This window comes from Dipodomys spectabilis, unplaced genomic scaffold (genome assembly GCF_019054845.1).
Source record: "Dipodomys spectabilis isolate Male_0828 unplaced genomic scaffold, ASM1905484v1 ptg000024l, whole genome shotgun sequence".
In the NCBI taxonomy this organism is placed as follows: Eukaryota; Metazoa; Chordata; class Mammalia; order Rodentia; family Heteromyidae; genus Dipodomys; species Dipodomys spectabilis.
The window spans coordinates 25,045,739-25,052,887 of NW_024870701.1; positions in this window are offsets into that span (position 1 = coordinate 25,045,739).

The window sequence follows — 7,149 nt, forward strand, 5'->3', positions numbered from 1 at the left end:
AGCAGCATTGACACCATCATCTGCCACCTAAAACCCTCCATTTCCTCCCCAGGCTCAAAGGGCAAAGCACTGTGGCATAGTCCTGTCCGCCAGCCTGTTCCTGCACCACAGACTTTCACTCAGTGCTCTCAGCTCCACGAAATGTCCTTTGATTCCTCTCACATCTTTTGCTCCACCCTGTATCCACACCTGTGCTCTGCTCATGGCCAACACCTTGACTTTTACCTCAACTCCAACCCTGGTTCATATCTCTAGGGAAGTCTGTGACCGCCCTCCCCTCCAGCCCCCCAGAGAAGGGCTAGTCTTCCCTCCTGCATCCTGATCTCACCTCCTTCTTCCTTGTCACCCACATTGCCATCATCCTGAGTTGTTTGATTCCTGGCCGATGTTCCCAGGAAGACAAGTCTGTGACTATCTTGCTCACATCATACTCATTACTAGCACAAAGCATCCATAGATGCTCAGAAACTCTTTGTTAAATAAATGATCTCAAGAAGTTGTCATTAAATATGAAAACTGAATACCTAACAAGTCAGGATACGCACTGCTTAGCAGACTCACCTGGGAGGACATTCATGTGGCTTTGGCGGCATAGGCCTGTGCGTGAAATTCCAGGACCTTTCCAGAGCCTTCCTGGCCACAGGCCCCAAAAGGAGGGAGGCTCAAGATCTACCCAGATCTGCACATTAGAGTTCACAACCTTCCCCTCTCACAGATGTACCATAAACCCCAACCCTACGCAAGCAGACATTATCTAGCAGGCCCCATCTTGCAGTTGAGAAAGCAGGATTCATGGATACTGGTTGGGTGGCAGAATTGGATGGTAGCTCAATGTTCTACACATCCAGCACCCCGGGGCTCATGATTCAGACAGAAGAAGCAGGAGTGGGAAGGGATGCTGAGGACCCAGGAAGAGCCCTCAGGAATCCCCCTGATTTGGTTAGGTAATTTCCCCCAGCCTCTACTGGTCCAGGGACTAGTGTGGAGCTTCCTTGGTCCTGAAAAACCAATATTTCACTAAAGGAGGATCGTGAGTGGCACTAGGAGGGGAGGAGCCCAGAGATTCTGACTAGTTGTAAGAGATCTTCAACCAGCACGCTGTGTACACCTTGGTGCTTTACTCTTAAGCCTCTGAGGTGCTGTAAGACTGGCACTCATTCTCCTAGACTGTAACATCTCCCCCTCCACTGGGAAGACCAAAGGTTTAACCTATTCCCTGTCTCCCAGAGCATCTTTAATACTCTGTGCCCTGCTGTCTCACCCTGTGTTCTCTGCATCCTTGTGCCTAACACCTCTTTTACTCTTCTACGAACATTCTAGCAAATAGTTTAAGGTAAGGAGATAGTGTGATTTACTGGAAAAAAATTATTGAATAGGATCTAAAACTTGTTTTCTGATAAACCTTTGCATCTAACATCTAAATTGATACCTCTTAATTATTGTCTTCATCAGGTCTATCCCATTATAACCCCAGCTTTTGGTGAAACTTGCACCTGTCACCTGTTAAAAAGTAGAAGGCCCGGCCAAGGCACCATTGGCTACAATCCTAGCTACTGAGGAGGCTGAGATCTGAGGATCTCAGTTTGAATCCAGCCTGAGTAGGAAAGCCCATAGACTTTTACCTCCAATTAACCACCGAAGGGGGAAAAAGCTGGAAGTAGAGCTGTGGCTTAAGTGGTAGAGCACTAGCCTTCAACAAAATCTCAGGGACAGCATCCAGACCCCAAGTTCTAGCCCCAGGACAAGCACTTAAAAAATCAGAGGGTCCTGTTAACTTTCCATTCTTTATGATCCCAAAATTCTCCATGACCCCAACATGCTCCAGGACACTGAGGTTTAAACAATGGGAAGACTTCATATCCACCTCCATTACCCTCTTGGGACTGAGTTAGATCAAATCCCTCAAAATTGTGAATAAAGTGCTATGAATGAAATCAATTAAGATGAGATCATACTGGATTCATGTGGGCCCTAAAGTGAAACCATGTGACAATGTTATTGGAGATCAGATGATTCATCTACAAGCCAAGGAATACCCAGAATTTCCAGCCACTCCCAGAAGCTAGAAGGAGCCAGGAAGGATCCCCCACTGGAGCCTTCAAAAGTTACACAGCCCTGCTCATGCCTCTGCTTTGGACACCCCCCACCTCCAGAACCGTGACAGAATAAATTCACCTAGCCTGTGGCACTTTGTTATGGCAGGGCTAGGCTCCTATGACTGCTTATGTGAGGCCTTTCCTGAAATGTTTCTTCAATTTTATCCATCATTTCCTTAATCATCACTGAGCAGCTACTGTAGGCACAGCACAGGTCTATGTCCTAGAGATGCAAAGATCTGAGGTCAGCAAGCATACATCAACAGCTTAAGAAGTTCTGTCGGGGCTAGAAAATTCATGTGGAGAGGGTTTGTTAAAGAGCAGCGTGCAGTGGGGCTCTGGGAATAACGAAGCACAGAGGAGTCAGAGGACAAGGGGAGCCCTCCTAAGAGGTGGCACCCCAGGAAGGAGGGAAAATTGAGATAGATCAGAAAGGACAGAATTGAGTAAAGTAAGAAACCCATTCCATGGAACTGCACGTGCATGGGAACAGGGAGACATATGTTGGGAAAGGCCAAAGTGGTTGATGGGGTAAGAGGGAGTGATAGATTAAAAGACCACTAAGGCCAGATGCTGAGGTCTCACACTTGGGATACTAGCAACTCAGGAGGCTGAGATCTGAGGATCATGGTTCAAAGCCAGCCTGGGCAGAAAAGTTTGTAAGACACTTATATCCAATTATCCAGAAAATAAAAAGCTGGAAATGGAGCTGTAGCTCAAGTGACAGTATGCTAGCCCTGAGTGCAAAAGCTAAGCAAGGGTTCAAGGACCTGAGTTCAAGCCCCAGTCCCAGCACCAAAGTAAGGATTAGGGCTCAAGCCTATAAACAAAGTGGAGAAGTACAAAAAAGGTTTGGCTGTGGACTGACATAATATGAATGGAGCTTTCAAGGTACTGACCAAGCAATGTTTATGACAAGTCTTCTATTGAATGAACCAATAGAAATCACTATAGTTATTTATTAGAGACATACTCCACTACCTTGTCCTTAGAGCAACTCCAGCTGTTTATCTCAAACATTTCTTTGCCTCACTCTGAAGAAGCAAGCTAGGGAGAAGTTCCAGGGAGATAGGGCCATGTACTTCATAACCATTCATAGCCATTGAGGACCCTACTAGAGATCAATCCAAAAAAGGAGAAAAAACAGTAGCTGTGTGTCACTGTGGAAATGGGATTCCAGAGACGAAGATGCAATTTTCACCTCACTGTTATCTAGCACATGGCTCGAGGGGAGCCCTCCCAATGGGCTTTGGAGAACCCCATCCTTCCAAACACCAGGACAAATCCAGGGCAGCCCAGGGACCATATCATATGGCTGTGCACAAGTTCAGCACTGGTGTTTAACTTTTTTTTCTTTTTTTTCTTTCTCCCTGTTATTTAAATGGTTTTAAACATGAAACTAGGCCAGGAAAAGGGGGTAGCATTGTTTTAATAATTAGCAATTATGATCGCTGCAATATTAATTGCATATTTCCATAGCAAACACTTCCCCAGAGGGCCGAGGGTGGTTTGAGACTGCCAGAGCCTAAAACTGGAATTCTTGAGAACAGAAAAAGGAGAGAAAAGCAACTTCTTCCATTTAAGCAAATTACCACAGGGACTACAAGGCCCCTCTAATTAGCCCAGCTCACTGTAGCAAGCAAGCGGCTGGTATGAAGATCATGAGTGTATGTAGCCTGCAGAACAGGCCTTTCTTCCTTCTCTTTCATTTCTGTCATTTGAACAAGGGGGCAGCTTGTTCCCAAGGGCATCTGGGCTAGGCTGGGAGCGTGCCCTGCACAACTTACTGCCCTTGGCCCCAAGCTGGGGCCTGGGGTTCATTTGTACAGATTGTGGCCACAGGAGAAGGGCAAAATGGGACAGGACCGCAGGCAATTACATATGATGGCACTCAGGGGAGGCCAGGGTGAGAGAGGCCATCGAATCTGCCTTCCCAACTAACTTTGTGACACAGATTGTGGGGTTCAGGGCAGGAGCAAGGTGCAAAAAACACAGGAGGGGAGCAGGGATGAGGGAGGGAGGAGGCAAGGGGAGGAAGAAGAAGCACAAAGGAAGGTAGTGGTGCTGGAGGAAGAAGCAAATTGAGAGAAGAGAAGTCAGAAGGGAGCTAAGCTAGGCCTGGTTGGCTCATACCTGCAATCCTAGCTCCTCAGGAGGCTGAAATCTGAGGTCTGCCATTCCCAAAGCCAACCCAAGCAGAAAATTCTACAAGGCTCCATCTTCAATTAAGCAGCAAAAAGTCAGGCTGGAGGCATGGCTCAAGGGGAAAGCACCAGCTGTGAGCAAGAAATCTGATTGCAAAGCCCTAAGCCCCAGTAACAGTATAGGAAAAAGGGAAGGAAGAAGGGCTGAACTAGAAAGGAAAGGACATAAGGAAGAAGAAGTCGATGACAAAAGAGGAAAAGCAGCTGAGTCTTGGTAGCTCATGCCTATAATCCTAACTACTCAGTAGGCTGAGATCTGAGGATGTAGCTTTGAAACCAGGCCAGGCAGGAAAGTCCATGAGACTCTTACCTTCAATTAATCAGCAAAAAGCTAGAAGTGGAGCTGTGTCTCAAGTGGTAGAGCGCCAGCCTTCAGCAAAAAAGGCTAAAGGACTGTAGGCAAGTCTTGGGTTCAAGCTCCACTGATGGCACTAAAAATATAACAGTAATAATAATGATGATAATAATAAGGCAGCAGAGCAGAGGGAGGTCAACTTCTGGATGTGAAGTCCTTTGGGACTTCCTTGTGCTCACCCAAGCAGGACCTTAAACGTATTACGCCATTGAGATCTGAGGATTGTTGTTCAAAGCCAACCCAAGGCAGGAAACTCTGTGGAACTCTTATCTCCAATAAACTACTCAAAAAAGCCAGAAGTGGTGCTGGTGCTATGCCTCAAGTGGTAGAGTACTTGCCTTGAGCAAAAGAAGCTCAGGGACAGTGCCCAGGCCCAGAGTTCAAACCCCAGGACCAGCAGAAAAAAATATGCACTGAGCTCCCCTATTAAGCCCCCACTTCCAGGATGCTAATACAGTTCATGGCAATGTCCATTCACGGAGCCAAAGACCAATATTGTCCTGGATGCTCCCTGACAGAGGAAAAGAGAGGACAGATGGAAAGACTGTGATCTCAGATCCTAAGTGGTCCCTGTATTTGCAGATCCCATGTATGTCCATCATGTACGGTGTTTTGCCGCATCTGTATAGCAACATGGAAGGCAGGCATTACTATCCCCATGGCACAGCTGGGAAGGCATGGCCAGGATTACACGTAGAAAGAGGCCAAAGCCAGGGCTCTTTACCACCTGTGACACAACTATGGAACATCAGCCTTTGCCAGGCTCCTGAGTTCTCAGCACATTTCCTAGCAGGACTAAGCTTGTCTTGCCGCCTCTGTGGTCCAGCCCATCCCACCAAGTCTGGAAAAGTCTCATCCTTGCTGCTCTTAGACCGTTCTGCTTAGGATGTGCAGCCTCCATTTTAAAGTAACTTGCTAAGCAAAACTCCAAATTCACAAATAGAGACATCGTGGGGCCATAATTCTCATCATAAAAAGGCCTTTCCCTAAGGTGCCTTTAAACTGGGCCGCTCCCTTGCGCATCGAAGCGGTTGTTTACAGATCATCGACTCCTGGATGGAGGAGCTGGGAGGCTTGACAGAGAAACTCTCAACACAATGTCTCTCGCTGCTTCCAGTGGGAAAAGACAAACAATGTGCTGCGGTAGGGAAGAATCTGAACGTAGCATGGTCACTACGATAATAACACTTGCTGCACACAAGTACCTGTCCTTCCTGCCTTGTCCTGCCACTGCCCCTCTCCAGCCCACTGGACCCCAAAGCCTTCACATGCCAAAGCAGTCCTTGGCCAACTCTGCATGTAGGCCATCCCTGGCAAGCCCATCCGATGGGTAGGAATTATCGTCTCAGTGGCAGGAAAGGAAATCAAGGCACTGAAGGTCGTGGTCCTGGCTTGAGGCTGCACACCCTGTGTGTGTAACACTGAGTCTCTACCACACGCTGTGTCTCCAAAACTATTTTTTTTATTTTATTTTGTTTCACTTCCTAATGGCTCTTTGGGTAAGGGCTCAGTTCCCATAGGGAGATTCTAGAGATAGCTGAACATGTAACACCCAATACAGACCAGGCAGTAGTGGTCCACGAGCAGCATCAACTCACATCCCAGGGAGGAGGAGGGAGCACACCCCACCAGGCTCCCCCTTGGGAACAGGCTTTATCCAACCAAGAGGATGACTGGTGATTCCTGCAGGGTGGTTCACTTGTCTGCGTCGAAGCATTCCAAAGCCTCCCCCTAACTGAAAGGCAGTCGTTTGTAAGCAGGAAGCTGTACCTTATCACCTTACCACCTTGATAAGGAGGGTTTTGTGGCTTGATGGCCTTGTCCATGTAGAGACATGAGGAAGGAACATGTCACTACGTTATTCAGGAGCCCTCCCAGTGGCACCCAATGTAAAATCAGGTCTTCATTTTAAGCTTTGCTCTACAGAACCCCTTGGCTGATGATGGCCAACTTCAAGCTGTGAGCTACATTGGCTTCTCAAAAACAGTCTGCCTCAGAGTTTAAGCCCCATGACCGACAAAACAAAACAACAACAACAAAAACAGTCTGCCTGTCATCAAAACCAGGGCAAGACACATGTGTCCTGAAAGGAGACCAGAGGTCAGCTCCCTGCAACTATAGCTTCTCCCATTCTCAGCTGTTGGAGCTGCAGTGTATAAACTGGACTTCCCTCCTCCCTCCCTCCTTTCTTCCCACCCTCCCTCCCTCCTTTGCTAATGAAATCTGGAAGGCTTTGCTCACTCTATGTGTGTGTGTGTGTACAAACATTACCAGGCGTATTTTTGATCTTACTTATCCCCGGGAATCTATCTCAAAGCCGCCTTTGGAAACTCCTAAGTAGGATGTAATACATGGATTTCAGCCTCTGCTCCGTAGTTTGTAATGTAGTTATTCCCCAAGCCTGAGCATGCGAAGAAACAGCCCAAGCAGAAATGAGTTTAACCAAACAGCAGCTTGGTAAGGGAGGAAAGGAGGAAGGGAGGGAGGCTTGGAG